The sequence below is a fragment of the Anabrus simplex genome, chromosome 1 (genome assembly GCF_040414725.1).
Source record: "Anabrus simplex isolate iqAnaSimp1 chromosome 1, ASM4041472v1, whole genome shotgun sequence".
NCBI lineage: Eukaryota > Metazoa > Arthropoda > Insecta > Orthoptera > Tettigoniidae > Anabrus > Anabrus simplex.
Window position 1 is genome coordinate 1,602,336,665 of NC_090265.1, and position 25,014 is coordinate 1,602,361,678.

The following is a 25,014-nucleotide window of genomic DNA, read 5'->3' on the forward strand; positions in this document are numbered from 1 at the left end:
TAAGATTTGTCCTACCATTCTATCTCTTCTTCTGGTCAAACATCACCAAATCATTCTCTCACCAGTTCGACTGAGCATCTCTTCATTCGTAATTCGATCTACCCATTTTACCTCCTTCTGTAACACCACATTTCAAAAGCTTGTATTGAATTTTTTTCCGAGCTAGTTCCTGTCCATGTTTCACTTTCATAGAACGCTGCGTTCGAGATGAAAGTCTTCAAAAACCTCTTTCTAATTCCTATATTAATTTTCGATGTGAGCAATTTTCTTTACTTAAAAAAGGCTTGTGCATTTTATGACCTCTTGAATTCTGCTATCATTAGTAATTTTACTACCCAAATAATAATATTCGTCTACCACATTTTATAATTCATTTCCTAATCAAACATTTCGTACATCGTTTCACTGCACTCCATTACTTTTATTTCGAATGTAATTATTTTCATCTTGTAATCCTTCTCCGAGACTGTGTCCATGAAATCCAGCAATTTCTCCAGATCTTTTGCAGACTCAGATAAAATAATATTATCGGCAAATCCCACATTTTTTGTTTTCTTTCCTTGAATTGTTATTTTCTTTCCAATTTCCTCTTTGAATTTCTGTACCGTCTGTTGTATATAAATATTAAGGAGGAGAAGAGAGAACCTGCAGCCTTGTCTAACTCATTTCTGGATTGCTTTTAATTTTTCTTATTTTGATTCTTCTTATTCATAGCTCTCGATTCTTATTACTGTAGACTGTCCGGCTCCATGGCTAAATGGTTAGCGTGTTGGCCTTTGGTCACAGGGGTCACGGATTCGATTCCCGGTAGGGTCGGGAATTTTAACCATCATTGGTTAATTTCGCTGGCACGGGGGCTGGGTGTCTGTGTTGTCTTCATCATCATTTCATCCTCATCAGGACGAGCAAGTCGCCTGCGGGAGTCAGATCGAAAGACCTGCACCTGGCGAGCCGAACATGTCCTCGGACACTCCCGGCACTAAAAGCCATACGCCATTTCATTTCATTTCATTTCATTACTGTGGACAGATTTTCGTACAGATTATAGATTATCCTTCTCTCTCGGTATCAGAGCCCGATCACCGTCAGAATCTGAAATAGCTGGGGGCAGTCAACGTTATCCAATGCCTTTTCTAAATCTATGAATGCCATCTATGTGGGTTTGTGTTTCTTAGTTCGGCCCTCTAAGATCGGATGTAAAGTGAGGATAGCTTCACGTGTTCCTATATTTTTTGCGAAGTCAAACATCTCTTCCTTACTCAGCTTCAACTTGTTTTTTTTTCATTCTTGTAAATAATACGTGTTAAAATTTTGTAATCATGAGATACTAAATTAATGGATAGGGCTATTATCAATAATTCGAGTACAATATAGAATGACTATAACTCGTAAATGATTGACCATAAGACCTGGGTCCATAGGAAGGTTTTGTGTTGCTTTGGAATGTACTACCGCACCACCCCCCTGGGGGTGGGGTTTGTAGAATACATCCACGGTTTCCACTCGCTATCATAAGGGCTAAACCGAGCTCGATAGCTGCAGTCGCTTAAGTGTGGCCAGTATCCAGTTTTCGGGAGATAGTAGGTTCGAACCCCACTGTCGGCAGACCTGAAAATGGTTTTCCGTGGCTTCCCATTTTCACACCAAGCAAATGCTGGAGCTGTACCTTAATTAAGGCCACGGCCGCTTCCTTGCCACTCCTAGCCCTTCCCTGTCCCATCGTCGCCATAAGACCTACCTGTGTCGGTGCGACGTAAAGCAACTAGCAAAAAAATAAAAAATAATAATAAGGGCTTTCATCTTAGGATTGTGAGTTACTTACCTAGCGGGGTATGATATAGCTTCCACTTGTGCCAGGATACTCGCTTTCATTTATTCTGGCATTCCTCCGTTGGTTAACTCTTGTTCTCTTTCGACTCCGACGTTGTTAAATTTGCAAAGCGTAGATGGTAATTTACTCTCAAGCACTTCACTTGCCTTCCCTTTCTTTTACCGATGCCTTCATTCTTCGAAGTGAGGGACCTCCTCCCTTTCCCCCTTCTGACTACTGTATGTTAGTGTTTCTCTTAAAACAGTAATCACCACCACCACTACTTCTATCACAGTACTATTACTTCCGGCAATTTTGGAAACAGTCTTTGTACCATCAGCGAGAGTTAGAATACACCTTATGTTCTTAGTGACAGCTTTATGGCTCGTCAAGTCCGCTGTCTTAGAGGAACATTCGTACGGTTCCAGGTGTCTGACCCTGCGGCCTCAGCTCTCACGTAAAACTCGCACCAACCTCGAATGATTCGATCAAGAACAGAACATTTGCATTAATTCTTGTCGAACACAAATCGCAGTAACGCGTAACAAATTACACTGGATATTGAAACCGTTGAAGAATTGATTGTGGGAGTTTTCACCATTTGTGCGGACAGATGGTACTGTTATATTTGGTTTAGCATGACAAATGGATACTGATGTATTGCTTAAGGGAAATCTATCGTCTTTCATGTTCTAACATACCATCTGTTCAACATGATGGAAGATACTTTGTGGTTGTGGCCAAAGCCATCAACTTCCGGATGACATATTCGACATGGAACTAATTAGTGTTATTGACAGTAATACAATGAAAAGGACTGCATTAACTGTTTTAGGTAGATTATATACCGTTAGGTTTGTGTAGTTTTCTGGTAGAATAGTTCCATTTTAGTGGTTCATGCACTTGATTCTGCCAGCCTGTGAATTTTCTGGCCAGTTCTGGTTTTAAGACTAGGAGTTAGTTTTTACCTTAACACAAACCACACTTCTTTATTTCCACACCTCGGTCTCAATCACTACACATACCCGAAATAGTCGAATATGTCCCTAACCATGGCATTCGCCCGTTAAAACGTCCATATATATGGCACAGATGACACCCGGGACGCAACTAAGGTATGGGGAAAGAGGCATAGAAGTCAAACACTGCAGTAACTTGAAATGCCTGGTATTTGTTGTTGAAATACAGGATGACCCAAAAGTTCGTTAATATTTGACGAGGCAATACTTCACGGAATATTGGAGGTAGAGAGGTAATAAATGACGCACATGACTGACATAGCATGGGGTTTTATTAACACCAAAATAAAGTAAATAAGGCTTCACTAACAGTGCCTTTTCTGGGAACGACAACATGCCGTGATTTCAGGTGCCTCCAACGCCTTCTCTCACGACAGCACCTTTTATGCCATACATGGGTCTCATGCGACATCACTGACGCGTTGCTGTCCGGCGCCATCTGTTAGCCTGTATGTGCACTCGTTGTCGGTGTCAGTAAAACCCGATGTCATGTCAAGCATGTGTGGCCATTTGTACCTAACGTGTTGCTGTCCAGCGCTATCTCTCGGTCATTTTGAGTACTTTACTTTGGTGGCGATAAACCCCATGCCATTCCAATCATGTGTGTCAATTATTATTTCTCTACCTGCAATATTCCTTTAACTATTGCCTCGTCAAATGTTAACGGATTTTTTTGGGTTACCCTGTATTTAAGTAGATACCTTTACACACACACATCTTCATTATAGGTGGTTATGCCTATTACAAGATACTTAACACCTCTACACACCCTCCATTAGTAAATACTTCCCTGATTTCAGTTAGTTCCACATCACTCATCTTCAAATCATTAAAATACGGAATGTAACCATCACCTTGATGTCTCTCTGCTTCTCTAACCCTGAATGTCGGAGTTCATTATTTTCCTAAATAATCCATTCAGCTGTATTCGCCTCGCGTGACCCCACTACCCAATACAGTTCTTAAGCACAGCTTCACCCATACAGTCCATTCCTAATTTTTCCTTGATCTTCTTATTACAATAACAATCCATCCGTTGTTCTCACTTGTTTGTACCAGCAATCGCTACTGTCATGTCTTCCCTGAAAATCTTCAGTTTTATGATTTTTTCACTTATTTATTTAGGATCAGCAGTAGCATAACGCCGAATTATAAAAATCCGAGATATGTACAATAATAATTAATCTAAAATGAAAAATATACCAACATTTACAAAGGACACAATTATGCACAATACAAACTGTATAATACTATATTTTACATATTTACATAAACAACGACTCAAATAAAGGAAAATACACTTAAATACAAGAGATAAGACAGGAAAGAAGAAGAAGGAAAATGAAGTTACTTACTCCTTGACGCTACGGTCCTTGTAGAACCTTGATCTCCACAACAATCTTCTTCCAGAGCTCTCTGTCGATTGCCTTTTTCCTCCATCTTCGGACTCCCATGGTATGTAGATCAGCCTCCACCTCTTCTGTCCATCGCTTTCTTGGTCTACCTCTACATAGTCTTCCACCTGGATGCTCCTCCAGCACTTTCTTAGGTTCTCTTGTAGTCTCCATTCGATCGACATGTCCTAGCCAACGCACTCTAACATTCATCAAAGATACTATATCCTGTTCTTGGTACAGCTCTCTAAGCTCCTGATTTGATCGAATACACCATCTCAGCTAAGTTTTAACTGGCCCAAAAATCTTCCTCAATACCTTTCTTTCCCATGCCGTTGACCTATTTTATTCTGTTTTATTTAATACCCAGGTATCAGTTCCATATGTAACCACTGGTCTAATGACAGTCTTATAAATGATCAAATTAGCTTTCCTGGATATTTGGTTGTTTCTTAATGTTGGAATGAAGGCAGCATTGCATCGATTTCCTGCAGCCAGTCTAGCGTTTATTTCCTTTTTGAGTTTAATTTTGTGAAGTAATCAGAGGGCCAAGATATCTAAATTCCTGTATCGCTTCAAAACACTTTTCTCCACACCTAACTGCATTGGCAGGTTGACTAGATCTGGAACTCACTAGGAACTTAGTTTTGTTATTATTCACCACCAGTCCAATTTGCTGTGCTCCCCTCTCTAATTCTTCGTATGTTTCAGGAAGAGCATTCTTTGTACGGGAAATTATGGCCACATCATCTGCATATGCCAATATTTGAATTAATCTATGATATATGTTCCTCTCACGAGTTGCAGTAATGGTACGCACAGCTCTTCTTAACCAATATTGAACAGGACAGCAGACATTAGATCTCCTTGCCTCAAACCCAATTTTACATCCAAGGTTCGCGATAATTTTCCTTGTACACATACCTTACATTTAATTCTGATCAAGGCTGTTTTTACCAACCTAATCAGTTTCTCAGTATAAACAAGGGCTTTCATTTCGATGGGTAGTTTTCCTCTTCGCATTGTAAATATAGATCTATTGTTGAACGGTTTACACAAAATCCACACTGATATTCTCCAAGATCCTGATCTGCTTTGTGTGTTAGACGCTCAGATATTATAATGTTAAAGATCTTTTACCCTATGCACAGCAGAGATATCTCTCTATAATTTTCACATTTCAATTTATTTCCTTTCTTAAGAATTGGGTACACTAAAGCTGTTTCCAATTCTTCTGGTAATTTCTCTGTTCACCAGATTTTCATTATCAACTTATACAATGTTTGTATCAATACCGTTCCACCATATTTAGCGACTCAGTTGTTATTCCATCTTCTCCTGGCGACTTATTATTCTTCATCGATGTGAGGACACCTTTTACTTCACTATCGCATTCCTCAGATTCATCATCATTAAATTCACTATTTGGTAATTCTAATTTATTTTGTATTTTAACTGGATTCAAAACCTCCTCAAAATATTTCGCCCATCTGTCTAATATTTCCTGAGAATTTCCATGTAGTTGTCCTTCCTAATTTTGTATGCAGCTTACTGTGGTTGGAATCCACTTTTCCTCTGCTTCACGTTTCTATAAAACTTCCTACTTCTCTTATCCTCACAATCTTGTTGCAACTCTTTTATCAAATCGTTTTCCATCTCTATTTTCTTTTTTTCTACAGAGATTTTTAGCTTCCCTTCTTCATTCCACATATGTTTGGTGAGTAGATCTTTTTGCCCTTTGCATATATATCATCATTGCTTTATATCTTTTCCCCAAGGCTAGCTTTACTTCCTCATCATACCAGTCCTTCTTTGGCTGTTTATTTCTTTCTCCCAGTACCTCCTGCGATTCATTCGTGATGGCTTCTTTAATTCCCCGCCATGATCCTTCCACTGTTACGGCATTTTTTATGGTTTTTCAAACCTTGTTCGACTTGTCTTTCATATTCCTTCCTCCTTGCATCATCATTTAGTTCTTGGTTAAATCCTTTCCTCCTTTCTGCTTTACCTCTAACTCTAACCGCAAGCTTTTGTTTCAATTTAGCTTTCACCAAATAGTGGTCTGAATCTATATCCGCACCTCTTCAAGTACGCACATCCTGTACAATCTGACGCATGTCTTTTATCAATCAGTATATGGTCGATTTGATTATTGGTGTTCCCATCTGGTGCCTCCCAAGTTTCTCACGAATTCTCTTTTGCTCAAATCAAGTGCTACTGATTACCATATCCTTTGCTGTAGCGAAGTCAATAAGCCGTAACCCATTGCTGTTAATTTACAAATGTAAACTCTGTGCTCCTATTGTGGGTCTAAATTCTTCCTCTTGTCCCACTTTTGCACAGAGGTCTCCAATTACTATTTTAATGTCACGTGTAGGTGCCTCATTGCACTGTTTCCCAAGCTCTTCATAAAACTTATCCTTTAGTTCATCTTCCTTTTCTCCCGTAAGTGCATGTACGCTTATAATTGTATAATTGAAGAAACAGACCCTGATTCTCACTAAACAAATTCTTTCATTTACTACCTTGTAAGACATTAAGGTATGCTTCAGTTGTTTAGATATCGTAAAGCCTGTTCCACAGATGTTCTCGCTATTTCCACTATTGATTAAAGTATAATCCTGTAAATCGACCATCTCAATTTCCCGCCATCTAATTTCTTGTAGAGAAGTAGTTTCAACATTATACTTTCTTAGTTCTTCTAGTTTTCTGCTTTTCCCTGGCTGGAGTAGGCTTCTTACCTTCAAAGTCGCTGATACCATCTCCATAACCATTTCCTCGCATAAGTCGTTTTTCAATTTTATCCGTCTTGTTTACTCTTATTCTTTGCGGCTTCTCAACAAGCTATTTCTTTTTACGGGATAGAGGTGTCAACGCTATGCCGAATCCCCACCTGGGACCAGTGTATCCCTTTTAGTGTGGATCATCGCCTTCGACCTGTCCGGCATGGGAGGCCCTACCAGTAGCTAAGATACCGCCGGCATAGCTCTAATAATCGTTTGATCACACGAGCCCCACAACTACGACAAGGTAAAAATACCATCGATGGGAAGGAAAATTAACTAATGTAAGAAATATCACTACAGAAGGAAGGATACGATAGGAAGATATCAAGGTTTTATCTGATAGATAAAGTATTAAACATTGCTCGAAAACGCACAGAAAAGGACCTATGGGTAAGAGAAAACCGGGAGTTAGTTATATGGAAGAGGGTCTTCTTTCCGGAACTACGGGATGGGACGTAGAGGAGGAAAAAGGAGACTAATTCTGGAGACCTAAATAAAACATTAGCTCCTTTGCATAGCAGCTTAATCCACTTAGGTTTCACTCCATACTGCACACTCGATAATAAAGCAGTTTGATGTATTACAAAATTCACCTGGGAACTTACTTCTTCCTGATAGAATACCGTCGATCGCAACATTTATTTCACTGCATTACCTTTGCTACACTTTGGTTCGACCTTACCAATCCGTAGCTTTATAAGAAGAGACAATTTTTATTTAATAAAAGAAATATGGCTGGAATAAAGACAGATACTTTTATTTTTCTTCTAGCTCGCCTACTTAAATCTTGCACTCCAAAAATTTGATACGTCCTCTCTATCATCTTGTTCGCAACATTTCTAAACGGCTTTTGCTTTCTCATTCTTTCGGTAAAATCGCAAAAAGCTATGTCAACACTATAATGAGGTGTACAAGACAAGACGAGGAGTGAAGAACTTCGCGATTACTCACTGAACAAATAAGTGGCAGTGCAGCGCAGGGGACCCTATAATTTACATCATTCAGAGCTTTATATGTCAACACACAACACTACGCACAGACTGCTTTGGCGTTCTCCATAATGTTACAGCCATAAAATAGACTGAGACTTCAAATGGAAGCTACATATTTCTCCGACCTAAGAGGCGAAACATTTTGTATCCAACAGGAAATAGTCTCAGCCATAGCCTTTTGAGATAAATATGTCTTATGTGTGGGGCCCCTTCTTTTTCCAAGGACTGGACCTCTTCCATATTTCCTTCCGATTAGTGCTTCCTTCCGTTTGTCGATATGGTGTACCGTTCAGCAGCAGTTAATCTGTATATGAAGGTTTTTAAGATTGTAAACATGCATATACATTCGTATGCCGTTCAATATTTATTCATTGAAGTTGATTTGTAGCGATCTAGAAAGGGTTTGTATGCCATTGTAATTAATACTTTACAAATCGATAGTGACTGTCAGCAGGAGGGCGTCTGCTATTGTAATCAGTACTCCCACATCGGCTTTGATTGGCAGTAGAAATGGGGTCCTTCGAAACAATTGAGGAAAATAATTGCTTAATTTTTAAGTTTTTCGTAGTATGGGGACCTTTCTCCTAAGAAATGATTTAGACGTTAAAAAATTAATGCACAAATTAGATAACAATCTTTACGGATCAATCTTTTAAAACCTGAATATTTTCAACACGTTAAGCACGCAATGTTTTGCTTAAGAATCATTTGTACGTGATTAAAAATAAAAATATGTATTTGGCTGTGTATAAGCAATGTCTTCTCCGTTAAAGTAGCCCTGCGGTATGTGTATAGAGGAGTATATTTACATAAAGTGCAGGTGTCCCGTGTACTGTATTATCGTAAGAAAAATTCGAACGTGGTTCACTTGATTTTCTGCTTCAACGCGTCACTCAAGTCAGTAACACCCCTTAAGCTAACTGCCACACCCGTACAGGGTAGCAATAACAAGTTCAGAAAGGGTTGCAAAACAGCGCGTCATCGATTACGAGAAGGGTAGCTTCTTGTCCACAAGAATAGCGTCAGGCCTTAGAAGAAGGGTTGTACGCCCCAATGCTCTTGACCGCAAGTGACCCCAGCGGTATCTAACAGCTGCAGAAAGACCAGGCCTTGAAAACTAAGGTACTTATTAAGGTGTCATGTTGGATACACAATGATACAACATTTAGATGACACTGGACACTTGACACACAAAATGGCATATGGTAGGAGGGTACTGTAATAGCTTTCATAAGTAGATCTGCTACCTGGAACCATTTTCTTCTGTCTTTCATACTTCTTTAAAGCGTCCCATTGGGAGAGAAATACGGCTAGTGTTTGACGGGAAGGAATAATAATAACAATAATAATAATAATAATAATAATAATAATAATAATAATAATAATAATAATAATAACAATAATAATAATAATAATAATAATCATCTTCCTGGCCTTAATTCAAATTTATTGGGGTCGGAACAATATAATAACTTAGCCCTCTTTTGCCGCCGGATGTCCTTCCAGACGCAAAACTTATGCTGAAGGATGTATTCGCAATAGCGTGTTTCTGTGGTCGTTGTTAGTGTAGTGAGTTGTATGCATACGAAGAGAAGTGTACTGACACGAACAGGAAAACCTAGTCCTTGAACAAGATAAAAATGGCCATACACATTTAAAATGCTCGGCCCGGCAGGGCAACGAACCCAAGCCCTTTGAACCGAAGACCAGTAGCCTACGCGGACCATTCAGCAAAGGAACTGATTTAATTGAAATGATAATATAACTAACAATAATAATAACAAAAATAATAGTAACAATAATGGTGGGTGGCTTCCGGAAAAGCCTGGTGTAGGTCTTTCAATTTGACACCCTGTAGGTGACCTGCACATCTGTCATGATATGACCTTACCGAAGATGAATTCTAATATTTGGGAACGAACAAGAATTAAAGTTAAAACCAACGGCCCGGCTAAATATTGAATCCGGGACTCCTTGGACCAATTTTCCTCAGCTTCACCGAGCTATTTATTGGGTCGCTAATGCCACCCAGGTTCATTTTGGAATCTGCTTATAGTTTAAGGCCGGATGCCGGATGCCCTTCCTGAAGCCACGTGATTTTATGCGACGGAAATCTCAACCCTGAATCGGCCGGGGTTTGAACCTCACCTTTCCAGGTGGGAAACCAGCAGCTAGGCTACAGAGATAATCATGCACTGAATATTAATATTAATAAGAAAAAGAAGCAGAAGAAGAAGAAGAAGAAATATGAAAATTCATAAAGGAAATTTGTAGACCCAAAACTCGCAATTGAACTATACAGACTCAGGAACAAACATGGAATCAAATAAAACTCATCATCCACAAAGGCAGTAAGAAATACACATTCATCTTTTTACGGATATGTCAAAAAATGCTATCTTTAACTAGCAGATAGTCGAATTATATGAAGACAGTGGTTAAGCAGAAACATACACTGTAAAATTGGATCAATAAAATGAAAAATTACTTTAAAACTCCAGGGATTTCACAAGAAGATATCTAAAGGGGGTGATCTTTGGATCAAAAATTCACAAATAGCAAGCTAACCAAGATAACAAACCAAAGAAACTGACCGGAACACTTTGGACCAAAATATTTAAAGAAATGTGTCCACAAACAAAGCCAAACAAACGTTTCTGGGAACACACCGTAATCTCAGAATAGGCTTATTCCCCATGATTTACTTACTTACTTACTCAGTTATTTACTATTACTAAAATGAGAATAATATTCGCACGTGATCTATCATTTAAGAATGAAGAACAAAGTGTCCAGTCACTTTATTCCGTGTCCTAGAATAATTGTACAATTACATTGCTAGAAACAAATATACTAATATTCATACGTGTGCTGTCACTTAAAGATAGAGAACGTGAAGATCGTAATACTACTTGTGTATCCAGAACTACTATACAATGTCAGCTTTTATCTTGCTGTCTTGAGAAACTGTCTGAAGGAGTGTTCAGAGCTTCCGTGCATAGCGAGGAAAACCTATTGATAGCCATACTAAGGTGCAATTGTTTTTCCTGCAGGTTACGTTTGATATAATAAAATACTGTATGTCTCATTAGGGCTGGAAGATGACATTTGCTGCACCATGTTAAATGATCATTACCAGACGTCTAGCATGTTATCACAGAGTGCAAGTCTACGGAGTTGCGTGTCAATAGTTTGAACAGCACACTTTTAATAAGTTGGACTTTTTTGCATTTAAATGTATACCTACTGCAGCACTGTGTTCGACCACACATTTTAGTAACGTTTGCAAATCTTCATCACTTGTTGCAAGCAGAAGAGTATCATCTGCATATCGCAGATTATTTATGGCAGTCCGACTCGTTAGCTGAATGGTCAGCGTACTGGCGTTCGGTTCCCGGCCGGGTCGGAGATTTTAAACTTCATAGATTAATTCCAATGGTCCGGGGGCTGGGTGTTTTTGCTGTCCCCAACATCCCTGCAACTCACACACCACACATAACACTATCTTCCACCACAATTACACGCAGTTGCGTACATATGGCAGATGCCACCCACCCTCATCGGAGGGTCTGCCTTACAAGGGCTGCACTCGGCTAGAAATAGCCACACGAAATTATTAATTTTTGGCAATCCGATCAACAATGTTGTTTCCCTTCGTGTGCTTCAGAAAATACTTTTTAAGAGTAGATATACCGGGCGAGTTGGCCGTGCGCGTAGAGGCGCGCGGCTGTGAGCTTGCATCCGGGAGATAGTAGGTTCGAATCCCACTATCGGCAGCCCTGAAAATGGTTTTCCGTGGTTTCCCATTTTTACACCAGGCAAATGCTGGGGCTGTACCTTAATTAAGGCCACGGCCGCTTCCTTCCACCTCCTAAGCCTTTCCTGTCCCATCGTCGCCATAAGGCCTATCTGTGTCGGTGCGACGTAAAGCCCCTAGCAAAATAAAAAAATAAAAAATAAGAGTAGATATTGAAGAGGAGAGAACATCGCCTTACCTCACTCTTTATTTTATTCCTACCTTGTTCTACAGGAGTATAGATAATGTCGAGCGCTCATAAGATGGAATGAAGATAGATCATCCTACTAGGATAATAAATTAATCAATTATGTCAAAACCAAGGACGCCGAGTGGTGCATTATTCTAGAAATAATACAAAGCTATGTTAAAAATAAACTAGATACATGAAGTTGTACATATGCACGGACATCGATAGTAGGGTCATTTGAGGTGCATTGAGGACGATAGATTACCTAGGAGAATAATGGTCTCGATTGTGGAGGGTTAGAGAAGCAGGGGTTTGTGTTAGATTAAGTTGTTTCATGATTTAAGGATAAGAGATTTGGAACTAAACGAGATCACAGAGCTAGATGCAAATAGAGGATTGTCGAGGCATTTATTCAGCTCTCAGAGGCTATTCTGTAATGAGGGTAAGTCCTGTTAGAATAAATGACACATCGTTTAGCAACTCTCATTGTAGTTCATGTAGGTTACACAGAATATATTTTTATGTTCAATCCTTCACCTACCAGCATTAGTAATTTGCAGAATCAATTTGATTCTGTTCATAACTCCTTCAGGAACTTGATTTTTTTTTATAATCATGAGTGTGTAAGTTATTCAACGGGAACTGTTTGTCTGAAGAAGAAAAATTTACCCATACCCAGCATGGATACGCGTAGAGAGAAAGACATATCTGAAGATGTTAAGTAGAGCATGTTATTGTGGAACATGGACAATGAGAGAAGAAAGAGAGTAGAATCTTTTGAAATGTGGTGTAAAAGAAGAATGGTATTGTAGATTGGATCATGAATGAAGGGGCACTCAATTGAACAAGCCAGAAGAAAACGATTGGGCATCCTTTGACTATATGAATACCCATATTAATAGGACATGTCTTGAAAATTCAAGAGTTGTTCAATTAATTTTGAGGAGAAGGGTGGAACATGACCGGGTAGGGTGAAAATGATAATGAAATGTCACGACAGGTAGGCTATATAATTAACAGGATTATAGCTGGCATAGGTTCAATTGCTGAGTAGAGACGGAGATTTAGTATAGGATAAGCTGGCACTGAAATCTGTACACCAGGCGAGTTGGCCGTGCGGTTAGAAGCGCGCAGCTGTAAGCTTGCATCCGGGAGATAGTGGGTTCGAATCCCACTGTCGGCAGCTCTGAAGATGGTTTTCCATAGTTTCCCCATTTTCACATCTGGAAAATGCTAGGGCTGTACCTTAATTAAGGCCACGAACGCTTCCTTCCCACTCCTAGGCCTTTCCTATCCCGTCGTCGTCATAAGACCTATTTGTGTCGATGCGGCGTAAAATCAAATGAAAGAAAAAAAGAAATATGTATCTAACCAGTCTATAGATTGGTGATTCAAACAGCAATAAACAATATTACGGACAGAAATATCAGAATCAATACTAGTGTGGACAGGTGGGTACAATGACAATCAATCAATCAATCAATCAATCAATCAATCAATCAATACCGATCTGCATTTAGGGAAGTCGCCCAGGTGGCAGATACCCTATGTGTTGTTTTCCTAACCTTTTCTTAAACGATTTCAAAGAAATTTGAAATTTATTGAACATCTCCCTTCGTAAGTTATTCCAATCCCTAACTCCCCTTCCTAAAAATGAACATTTGCCCCAATTTGTCCTCTTGAATACCAACTTTATCTTGATATTGTGATCTTTACTACTTTTAAAGACACCACTCAATCTTATTCGTCTACTAATTTCATTCGATGCCATCTCTCCGCTGACAGTTCGGAACATACCACTTAGTCGAGCAGCTCGTCTTCTTTCTCCCAATACTTCCCAGCTCAAACTTTGCAACATTTTTGTAACGCTATTCTTTTGTCGGAAATTGCCCAGAACAAATCGAGCTGCTTTTCTTTGAATTTTTTCCAGTTCTTGAATCAAGTGATCCCGGTGAGGGTCCCATACACTGGAACCATACCCTGCGAGGATAATATTCAAAATAAAATTGTATAGAAGTCAAGTTAATCTGCGCATGTAGCTTACAGCTGTATTCGGTGGTGTAACGTGGGGGAAATGGGGGTGAATAGATAATGTCGAAGACTAATCATTGTTACGGGAAGCAGAGGATGACTTGCGCGATCCAATTATTCAACATATTAATGGTAGTCTCGAGTTATATTCATTTTCAATTTTCAAATTTGCAAAATGTTAGATTTACTGACTTGTTTCCAGTGATATCGGGCACATTTCTTAACAATAAAGTGACAATGTGATTTTCAAAGCAGGTCTCAAATTTCTTAAAGCAAGTAAAGTCATCTCTGTAAAGGCTACTTATCTCCTTGGAGGAGTAGAGATGAAACGGACTCCCTCCAAGAGGGATAGAGTGATTAACCCTGTGTTCGGCAGCCTTTGCCCCCTAGGAATTAACCTGGTACTAATTATCTATTTATTTATTGTGTATGAAGAGTGACCTCCGAGCCATGTGCCTTTCCATAGGTAGAAACAGCGCTTCTATATATCTCAACTTCCTCACGGCGAACTGAACCCTCAACCTTCCATGTGAATTTTTCTAAGAAAAAATTAACATATAAATAATCGAGTGTGATATTACAAATATTTGATCATTTTGCTTACATAGCCGGTCAGATTCATGTCCTGTTCATGTCCAGCCCTCTGCCCCTTCCTTCTCTCTGCTTATTTGGGCTTTCTCTTTGTCATCCTCCCCAGTCGAGTTTTGCATGGTGTTAAAGTTATATAGTACCTTTTCAGACATCCTATACAATTAGTAAGCAATCGAATTAAAAGAAGGACGAATTATCAATAATGTTATTGGCTTTACGTCAAACTAGCTACATTTTACGGTTTTCGGAGACGCCGAGGTACCGGGATTTTATCCTGCAAGAGTTATTTTACGTGCCAGAAAATCTATTGACACGACGGTGGCGTATTTGAACACTTTCAAATATCACCGGACAGAACCAGGATCAAACCTGCCAATTTGAGATAAGATCGCCGGCACCTCAATCGTCCGAGCCACTCAGGCCGGCACTTTTATGTTTTTCTTTGTTTTCTCTCTGTCTATTTGGACTAGGAATCAAAATAAATACGTTTACCATAACCCTAAGTTGAAGGTTAAATTGTTATTACTTTCAATACTTTTCGTACTCTTTCTAGGAAATTTTGAGACAGGATGACAGAAAAAGGGTTTATTATAGAGTTCATATTTAATTTGCGCGTTTCATAGTCTGTATGAATAAAGGTAAAAGGACAGCTGAATAAAAACGTAGGGAGAGAATAAAATTAAAAATGAGACTTTGAAACTTCTCGTTCCCGAGTCACCCGATTCACTGACCAATAAATCAGTAGTGCTACGGACGGTCAAGGGTGAATTGCCGGTAGGTATGCAAGTTGATTAATTTAAAGGACTGTTTTCTCTTTAAGAAGTGACCAATGGCACAAACCATCATACACGAATTTGTTTATTTTTACGTAGACCAACCTCTCAAAATGTGAATAAAATTGGTGACCTAATTAAAATAACTGTGGCCCCCATTGTTATCTTCAAAAGACTACTGTATCATGTCTAGCAGATCATTTATTTTCTATTTCTTTTACATTGTACCGACTCAGAGAGGTCTTATGGCAACAATGGGATAGGTTAGGCCCAGGACTGGGAAAGAATCGACCGTGGCCTCAATTGAGGTACAGGTCCAGTATTTGCATGGGGTGAACATGGTGAACCATGGAAATCCATCTTGAAGACTGCCGATAGTCGTGCTCGAACTTTCTATCTCCCGAATTTAATGCACAGGTATGTGACCAAAATCGCCTAGCCAACTCGCTCGGTGCCTAGTAAATTAGTAGGCTAATAAAGGAGATCTAGCTGTACACCAAATTCAGCTGAGCCAGCAATACTAGGTCCGGACCAGGCCAGGCCTTTATTGTGGAGACATCGATTTATCCCCATACAGAATGTAAGGATCTTCTCCTTTCTGCTATGTTAATACTGAAGTTTGACCTGCGCCAAGTCGCTTGTTCACTGGATGATTTTACGGTTAACTTTTCAGAATCATGCAAATCCACGCCATGCTCTTGAAAATCTTTATGGGTTAAAGGATTTGCTTGTAGATGAGGTTATTGTTCCGCGTAGGCATGCTGTTTTGCAATCTTGGAGCATTGTGGCTTCTGTAAACATCGCCACGTGCTAGTTTGTACAACTGTGAGCTTAGTGAAGCGTTGTCGTCCCATCGCCTGTTTTCACCAATACTGAGCCCATTGTCAAACTGCTTTGTTCAATAGTTGCTCATGCGCAAGAGCGTCCTAAGGCCGCATTCGATGGTCTGCAAGAAAATCGTGGCCCGCAATCACTTACATCTCTGTATATGAGTACTTATTACATTGTGTTCTAAGAAAATTTCGCATACCTTCTTTTTACATTCTTCTTCTCCATTCTGTGATTATGATTACGACGACGACGACGACGACGACGACGACGACGACGACGACGACGACGATGATGATGATGGTGATTATGTAGATAATATGAAAGCGTTACTGGCAATGGATCTGTATGTATCAAGTTGCCTTGATATGCCTGTGGCATTTCTGTACGAATAAAAACCAGAATCACAATCAGAACGAGAAAAAGAATAAAATAATACGAATAAGAATAAGCTAAGAATAAAAATATAAGAACAAGAGTAAGAACCTGAATAAAAAGAAGAGTGCGAATAAAATGATGAATAAGAAGAGGAATAAAAGTGAAAATAATAACAAGAATGAGTAAAATTGCCGGGCTGATTGGTTCAGACGGTTGAGGCGCTGGGCCTCTATCCCCAACTTGGCAGATACGATCCTAGGTATGTCTGGCGTTATATGAAAAACAAAATTACAGCCTGTTTCCAGTCATTCGACCGGGTCAGTAATGGAATGAAGAAAGCCCCCATCTAGCGGCGAGGATAGAAATTGTGCCGGCTGCCGAAGCCTGTCGCACTGCTCTGGGGCAATGATTAATGAATGACAGATGGAATTAAATTATATTGGAGAGTGTTGCTGGAATGAAAGATTGCAGGAAAATCCGGAGTACCCGGAGAAAACCCTGCCCTGCCTCCGCTTTGTCCAGCACAAATCTCATATGGAGTGACCGGGATTTGAACCACGGAAATCAGGAGTGAGAGACTCGTGTGCTGCCACCTGAGCTACGGAGACTTCCCGGTGGGATATGAAGGTGCTCAAATACGACAGCCTCGTGTCGGTAGATTTACTAGTCCTTCTGAAGGACTAAATTCAGGCACCTCGGCGTCTCCGAAAACCGAAAAAATTTAGTTGGTGGGACGTAATGCCCCAAAGGGGGCTGAAATTGGAGTTTAAAAAATTCCGGAGTTTCACAACTCAGTCACCTCGAAAACTATGGATTCGACATTCTTTTTGATTATTTTTGTATCTCACTCTCCCCCCCCCTTGACCCCCCACCCCGCCCCAAAGGGTGCTGAACTTCAAGTTATTATAAAAAATCCGGAGTGTCACTATTCAGTGGATACGACACCATTTTCCATTATTTTTATATCTCACTCCCCCTCCTCCGCAAAATGGGGATGAGCTTGGTCTTTAAAACATTGGAGTGTTACTATTCTTCTCAGCGACCCGAAAAGTATGGATTCGACACTACTTTCGATTTCATTTTAACTCACCCCCTCGCCCCCCGCGCCTAATGGTGCTTGGGGGATCTTACCTCCACGCGGTTCATGTTCAGCTCCCCTTGGGCTGGGCGGTGAGGGGGGATTGATATATAAAAATAATCGAAAATAGTGTCGAATCCATTGTTTCCGGGATCGCGGAGATGAATAGTGACACTCCGGTTTTTTATAACTCGAAGTGCAGCACCCTTTGGGGTGGGGACGGGGGAAGAATGATGTATAAAAATAATCCGAAACAGTGTCTAATTCACAGTTTTCGGGGTCACTGAGATGAATAGTGACACTCCAGATGTTCTAAAATCGAAGTTCAGCCAACTTTGGGGCGGGGGATGAAGGGAGAGTGAGCCCTGCTGAGCTTCCAATTTATCGCACGACAGGTTACGGCAACTCGTTCAAACCTGCAACCATACGCTCCTGGAATTCCCTTCTGGCTTTAATTAGAGACATGCATAGTAGGAATGAATTTAGAAACAGATGTTATAAATGGTACATATACTTAATAAATTTGTATCTGTTTTTATAGTAACGCCCAGAAATTTACCTTTTGTTTATAAATATTGAAAATTAAAACCTACAACCTGTTTTCCAGTCTTTGACCGGGTCAGGGATGTAATGAATGAACCAGATATAGGCTATTATTACAATGGCGTCGCCACTCCCAAGGTGATATTCATGACTGATAAATGCTATGAAATGAGAATGGAGAGTGTTGCTGGAATGAAATATGACAGGGAAAACCGGAGTACCCGGAGAAAAACCTGTCCCGCCTCCGCTTTGTCCAGCACAAATATCACATGGAGTGACCGGGATTTGAACCACGGTATCCAGCGGTGAGAGGCCGACGCGCTGCCGTCTGACCCACGGAGGCTTTTTGTTTATAAATATTATTTAAGTTTAATTTCATAATTAATTATATATAATTACGAATATTAGATAAAATTAATGAATTATCTAATTTATCAGGTTAACTTCATGAAAATGTTCATACCAGACACAATGTATCTGTGTTAACCACATCTTCATGTGCTGTCCTGACAATGTCCAACAACATTTCAGCAAGATTTAACAAGCACCATGAGAGCATCTCATTTATTACTTTGATTGAGGATGAAACAACATCTAACAGTTCCCCGTCAGCTAGTGGTTATTTACAGTGATGTCCAATGGATTACATATAGCAAACACCACACAAATAGATTGGATGACGAACTACAGTATCAACTTTTACCAGTTCCCATTTACTATTGAAATATTAATGATCAGCAGTATTAGAACTAACAGTTCTGTGTAAATAAATTAAACTTGAAATTATTCTTAATGATGAGCATACTCAAGATGTCAGAACCTAGTTCATTCAAATTTATTCATAATTCCATCCCAGTTTTTAATGTCACTTTGTATATATTTGCTTTCATTTGTTTTATGTCAATTGTGCATGTACATTTGTTTAGTTATTAGGTGTTTTACATTAAGGCTGAAGATGGCCAGCCCCGGCCGAAACTAGTCCCTAATTAATGTAATTTAGAATATTACATATTATAGTATTGAAAGGTGGATCATTACTACATTAATTTAATAATTATATTGTACTTACAATTCAATACGGATCAGAACCATGAAGTTTATAACCTATGAGTTGAATAATGACAATCTGGATTTTTAAGAGTCGAATAGGGGGTGAGAGCATGTGAAAAACACAATATCCAAAATGACTGAGATAATGGACGTATGTGTGCATGTTCAAGCACAGCTCTCAACCAAAATTGATACATGCATGACAATATCTGGAAAAATACCTTGGGGGTAAGAGTCCCCTAGCCCACCAGAGTAGAGGGGTGAAATGTAAAAGAAAAAACAACAACGAAAAATACCTATATTTGTGTCAAATCCATACTTCTCCAGTTGGTCGTCGGGATGAACTCTAACACTCTGGATGCAGTTTAAGACAAAGTTCAGTCCGGCAGGGGATTGAGAACGGGTGAGATGTCAAAAGGGACCGATTTTAAGGACGTATGTGTGCATATTCCAGCATTCCTCTCAACCAAACTTGGTACACATATGACTTAAGTCTGGAAGAAATTACTATGGGGGTAAGAAACCCCTAGCATCCCTAGGGGCGGAGGTGTGTTATAAAAACATAGAGAGTGGGGTGAAATATAAAATTAATAGACAACGATAAATATTAATGTAGGCCTACAGCCCGTACTGCTTGGAGTCGCTGAGTTGAATGTCGTTGAATTCCATTTTAAGCCGCCATCGACAAGAAGATGAGAAGGAATGTAGAATAAAATGTCCAAAATGACCGAAATTACGGATGTATGTGTGTTACTTCCAGCATAGCCCTCATACAAAATTGGTACACATACGACTCTCTATCTGAAAAAAATAGTAACTTACCGTCTGAGGAAAAAATCTATAGAAATAAAACATCCAAGCCCCCGTAGAGGGTGAGAAATGGGAGGGAATAACATGTACAAATAATAGAAAATAACCGATATTGATATCGAATTCATTGTTTAGTGTCGCTGAGACGAATTGTGACGTTCTGGATACCTTCAGACTCCATTGAGACGAGGGGCTGAGTGGGGCTTAACAGTAAATATTCTGAAATAACCGAGTTTAGTGTTGAATCTACTGCTTTTGGGGTCGCAGGGCTGTTTGGTGACAGTCCCAATGAGAGTGTTGAATCATGTACAACGTATCTATAGTGCGACTGTTAAATGCATAGTTACGTCGGAATTTTTTTAAGGGATCAAAAACTTCCCAGTCAGTCCAGCTCAATGGCCAAATGGTTAGCCTTTGGTCACAGGGGTCCTGGGTTCAATTTCAGGCGGGGTCGGGAAATTTAGCCATGATTGATTAATTTCGCTGGCACAGGGACTGGGTGTATGTGTTGTCTTCATCATCATTTCGTCTTCATCACGACGCGCAGGTCGCCTATGGGAGTCAAATCAAGAGATCTGCACCTGGCGAGCCGAACATGTCCTCGGACACTCCCGGCACTAAAAACTCTACTCTGTTTTTTTTTAACTTCCCAGTCAATTCGAGCTTCTACGAGGGCAGTTTTACTCGAAAATTAAATAATCTAAAACTTGAAATCATACACACCTAATTTATAAAACTACATAATACATTCAAAAATCAACATCTGAAGAAAGAATGCTATAAAATTTCACTTTATACATAACTAACTGGTAAACATTCAAAAATATCCGGTCAACGCCGGGCACTAAAGCTCGTAAGACATACTTATGTTAATTCGATTTTCCCATAGGAATGTTTGATATCATTTTTACCCTACCAGATGACAGAGGAAATGGAACTACAGTATGTTAGGTGACTTATGACTGAGAGTGTCGAATGGACGTGCATTGAGTAACAAATGTGAAGATGATATTCTCTAGAAGAATCTTCACATTTGTTACTCAAACATTGTACATACTTGTATACTTGTTATATTGTGTTCATTCTTAGTTCCACAGCACTCGTCCACAAAGACAAAGACAAAGACAAAAACACCTCCGTACAGGCCATGAAGGCCCTTGGAGGAGTGGAAGGTAACGCCTTCCACCATGGTTAACCGCGGCACGTGAAGGGGTAGAGTGGTTAGCTCTGCCTCCGGCCACCTTTGTCCACAGCAATTAACCTGCTACTCATTTCTTGTGTAGGCCGAGTGAACTTCAGGGCCATATGCACCTCCGGAAGTGGAAATCTCGTTTCTTAAATTTTACGACTTCTTGACGGGGATTCGATCCCAAGTCGCTCCACAACCGTTATGTATTACCAGGACCTACTGAATTCCATCTGATACACCCTGTGTCTAAAATTATATTGAAATTGACCTATACCCAGACATTTTAGCGTGTTTATTTTACTTGTATTATATTTTGCTCGCCTATGTCACTCGTAAGCTGGCCCCGTGGTGTAGGGGTAGCGTGCCTGCCTCTCACCCGGAGGCCCCGGGTTCGATTCCCGGCCAGGACAGGGATTTTTACCTGGACCTGAGGGCTGGTTCGAGGTCCACTCAGCCTACGTGATTAGAATTGAGGAGCTATCTGACGGTGAGATAGCGGCCCCGGTCTAGAAAGCCAAGAATAACGACCGAGAGGATTCGTCGTGCTAACCACACGACACCTCGTAATCTGCAGGCCTTCGGGCTGAGCAGCGGTCGCTTGGTAGGCCAAGGCCCTTCAAGGGCTGTAGTGCCATGGGGTTTGGTTTGGTTTGGTTTGGTATGTCACTCGTAATATTTCACTTTCATTTGCAACATTTTGAGCGCCATAGCACCTTGCCTAATTCAACCACACATCATATTGTAAATGATATATTCCTCTTACTGCGTAGAAACATGTTTTAGGATTTTGTCAAATATTGTGTATTTTTAAATACGGCTGATGATGACCCCGTGTAGGGCTGAAACTAGTCCCATGTAATGTAAATAACATTGTAAATACAACTATGTATTGAATAGGTGGAAATCTCTCCTGTTTATAATTTATAGATTCGAACCAGTCTGAAATGTTGTGCTCATATGCCACGCCAATTACCGTTGACTGGAGTTAATATCCACAATCTCTAGAATTAAGAAAAAGAACTATTGCAAAATTTTGCATAGGAATTAGTACAATGACGAAAGGAACATGTAACGGGGCGAGTTGCCGTGCGGTTAGGAGCACGCAGCTGTGAGCTCGCATCCCGGAGATAGTGGGTTCGAACCCCACTGTCGGCATCCCTGAAGATGGTTTTCCGTGGTTTCCCATTTTTACACCAGGCAAATGCTGGGGCTGTACCTTAATTAAGGCCTCGGCAGCTTCCTTCCCATTCCTAGGCCTTTCCTGTCCCATCGTCGCCATAAGACCTATCTGTGTCGGTGCGACGTAAAGCAAATAGCAAAAGAAATGAATATATCAGATGAACCTGAAAAATAAAAGTGGAGAATTTTCCCTTTCAATTGTTCATCGCGGTTTCCAAATAATGATGGGTTGGCACCTAATACATAGGCTATGATCGCTTCCTTCCTTACCTACTAATTTTATATAAACTTATACAAGTAGTGAAAGCGTGCAATAACAACAGCTTGAGCTTTATATTCTTGAAAATAAAGAGCTAATTGCTCTATATAACGTTCGTTAACTTTTATAAAAAGGAGTGTTGTAGGAGAAAACAATACGTCCAATTATACGTCCAATGTGATTGTAGCATTATTCTCTGTCAGACACTAGAAGCAAACGAGTGATACTTTAAGAAAATGAACCGTGACGAAATGAAGGGATAATTTATGCATACTAATTGGAGCGTGGATGGTAGGGTTGATGAGCCTGCAGCCGAACTTGCGGGGCTTCCCCAAGACGTTCTGTGGGTGGCTTCATCTGTCAGTCACAAAGGCTGCAGATGGTCAGTGGACCTGTTGCTCATATAGCCTACTGCAGCTGGGCAGTACCAGACTGTTGATGGGTGGATTGGCAGGATCTGGCACCAGTCACGTGCTATTCATTGTTTCCTTTCTCAAATTCGTGTATTGGACCCCAACTTGCGGGAGGCAGAGGAAACTTGAGTAACCTAAGATAGCCGGAGGTGACATGCATAATCATCCACGCAATATAAATCCTACCGATAATCATTTCCGTTGTTTCGTCAAAGAGATTCGGAACGTCATGGTCGATAGTCCTGTGTATTGAGAATGTGCGAAAGTTATCAGTGTCAGCCTCCTCACTCGATGAACCTCAATTCGATTCCTGTCTCGTCCAAGGTTTTCATTTCTGAACTCAGGAATGAAATCAGTCACAGGGAACTTAGTGAGAGTCTGTCTGCTATGAGAGACTGTGATCCGGTCAGGAAAGACAAAAAATAGTCAGTGGAAGCTGACGTCACTCTGATCACGTGGATCTCCAGTAGTGGTTTGTTATCTGACTCGACAGCAATAGCCGTGGCAGGGCAAAAGTCTTACTGAGCCGTATGAGCTATCAGGTTTTGGCTGATAAGTGTGTCTATGTGATAAGAGGTAAACAAAATAATAATATGGAGGCTGTGAACCTCAAATTAACTAAATCTGGAATTACGAAGACCTTAAAGTCACCAATGGATCACGTTTACACAAGCTACAAGCCCTTCCATCACGTAAAATAAAGCCATTTTCTTTGTGCTCTGGCAGAAGGTCCTTCAGTGTTTGATTAACCCTTCCTCGCCTTTCCGCCATGATTTTCCGTGGCTTGACAGACTGTTTCTCGGGTGGACCCCTCATTTTCGCAAGCAGTTTTCTAAACGTTTCTATTCCCTGTACCTCTTCCTCTTGGACATTGACGTCTTCTATGCCTCTGTGCTCATGTGTTAGCCTCCCAGGTCGCGTTTCTCCATTTTCCTTACCGAAAGATTATCCAGTTGGTCGACTTCCCGGTTCAGTTTTTGATATTTACATAAATATAGTCAGTCACCTATTCTTTATTTTTGTCACATTTTAGAAAGTTTCATAAAGGTCCTGGTTCGATCTCAACCAGACGGGAGTTGATCCCTATATGACTATTTTGGTTCCAAAATGTTTCTCTTTTGAAATGAATGCGTCCGCCACTACTATTAGGATTTCTACTGCATAAAAAACCCTCTACTCACAACTGTGCTGTAACGCTGTAATTATTATTATTATTATTATTATTATTATTATTATTATTATTATTATTATTATTATTATTATTATTATTATTATTATTATACTATAAATATTGTTCCGGGGATACCGTGGTGGACAGAGGTGTAAGAAGGTGCGGCTTTGAATTGGTGGGTACAGAAAAGGTCAAATTGTTATTAAAACTTTAAAATTAGTAATTTTGTTTCTTCCTTTTCCATTTTTTTTTTAATTTTAAATTTTACTAAACAATAACAAACGATCAGGTCCAAAGGTCTAGCTAGCAAGCTCGCGACACATTGTTAGAAACTCCTAGAACAATAATTAGACAACATGAGCTTGAAGCTGCCCAGTTACAATTTTAACAAGAAGACACCGGTTCCCTTCAATAAGACTACAAGGAGACATTTACAACAATAGGAGCAGCGTCTTTGATACACACAATTCCTCTCTCTCCAAGTTCAAGACCTTGTATAGGAACAATCTACATTTTACCAAGTCCAAACAGTATTCACTGCCGTATCTGTTCAACAGTGGAATTTACCCAGGGAAGTAGTTAAATCAAACACGGACAATAAGTGGCCATTATACCTAGCCTTAGTAAAAAATAAAAGGTTAAAGTTATTGGCCGAAAATAAAAAAAATGTTGGGGGGAGAACTCTTGCACTCCTTTGATACACACTGTAACTGTTCCCTCTCGTCAAAACACTT